The following is a 2,084-nucleotide window of genomic DNA, read 5'->3' on the forward strand; positions in this document are numbered from 1 at the left end:
CACTGGCAGGAGGAGATAACTTATCTCCTTATATAAGGAAAGCCTAATCTATATGTATTGTTAATTAATAATTGAGCCGTCTTAATAAAAAAACAGGAAGAAACTTTGATGAAGAACTAAAATCCCTAATTAGCGGTGTGCATGAATCATGTGAATATTCCCAACAAAATGAAGTCAAACCAATATATCTAATTAAGATTAAAAAATATGAATTTAAAAAGAATGTAAACATAGGACCCTGTTGGGACCGTCATAATATGAAACTCATTCAAAAGATACACCAGAACTATGTTAGTATAAACTTTAACTCCTCAGTTTTTAGATTTGGCAACTTAAGGAGAAGAAAAATAAAAATGGAGTCTAGATTTGACCCAAAATATTTGGTTTCGAAATATTTTTAACCTATCTAAAAACGTGTCAAGAAATACACATGTAACTTTACCTAAGAATATGAATTGTTTTAAAGAAACACACATAGACAAAATTACAAATTAAACTTTGGAATCTGGAGCTAATATTTTAGGTTCAAAGTTCAAACCCTTCTTCCCTGCCATTACACCAACAAGGGCCCATGTTTTGATGCAAGCATTTCTCCTTTTCTTTAGAGAGTCCAGTATTGTAACAGTTTAACACTGGTGAACTGGTCCCAATACCGTTACAATTCAATAATCATACTCGTCATGCAATTATACTGATCAAAACCAATCAAAATTAGTTATATCAGCCAGTTATTAGTTGAACTGTACTGGTCATACATGTCGGTTTTTAGTTAAAATTGTTTTTTAATGAAAATAAAAAAATTATTGGTTTTTTATTGATTTTTCAACATTAATGTTAATATATTATATATGTATATCTAATTTTACTGGTATGCAGTTAATCACTGGTTGAACCGCTATAACAGTATCCTAATAATCAGTACGTATAAATAACACTGCTTTAGACACCATCTCCATTTAATCCTTCAAAACTTAGTTACATATGTCTGGAATTATTTTGGATGTGTTTTATTTGGTTCCATGGTTCATTTCTTTTCATATTATTATAAGATTCCACAAACCCAATACATGGAATCCAAATTATCTCGAGATGATAACCGGTGTCCTTCAAAAATATTTAATGGTGTAAATTTTAAATTATTTTTAAAAAGATCATCAAACTTATATAACATCATATTATTGGACTATCTAGTTTACTGGACAAAAGCCTAAAGGAGGAAAACGTGTAACTATGTTCTATAAACACTAGGATTTGATTAGTAGGCAAAATTAGCATTTCCTTAGCTTGGAATGTCTAACGTGTAACACAGTCAAGTTTGACGGCAAATAAAATACAATCCTATTTTATAAGTCGAAGAATCAATTTCATAAACCAAACAGATACAATTCATCAACATTTCATTGAGGATTTAATTATGCTTGGGCAACTTCATATCACAAATCTTTAATTCCTTAACAACTAATACTTATACTATGTTTGAGAGTTTAATAGAAGATGAAATATGATATGTATCGCACCCCAATTTTTGACCGCACTATTATCTCTACGTAGAATCATGTGAAACACTAGAGAAGAGAATGTTCAGTAACAACAATCTATATCAAGCTGTGTCATTTGGTCTCTCACAAGGTGTCTTTACATTGTTCGAGTGTGTGCTAATTTCCACTTGTTTGTGTAATGGCATGACCTTTAGGGACAGACAAAAATCACCTATCCTCAAAGATATCTCTCTGTTGGGTCCTTCTAATAGAACCTTATACTGTAAGTAAAAAAGCTCACATGGGTGGCTTAAATTTGACCTATTTGATCATCAAAATTTGATAATCATGTCTAGCACTTTATATTTGTACCTCACCATCTCACTTTTTACCTTATATCTGTATAGATCCATTTCAAAAATACATAAAAAATATCAATGAGGCCCCAATTGATGTCACTGATTTGATGTAAATGAAACATTTTCCCATCTGAAATTACAGTTTGCCACAAAATTTAGGCCTAAAACATTAGCTTTGTCTGAATTCCTAAGTTTACAGGGCAGTAGCTACCACATCATCAATGATGAAGTGAAATACAAATGAGAG

This window comes from Lupinus angustifolius, chromosome LG12 (assembly GCF_001865875.1).
Source record: "Lupinus angustifolius cultivar Tanjil chromosome LG12, LupAngTanjil_v1.0, whole genome shotgun sequence".
Taxonomy (NCBI): domain Eukaryota; kingdom Viridiplantae; phylum Streptophyta; class Magnoliopsida; order Fabales; family Fabaceae; genus Lupinus; species Lupinus angustifolius.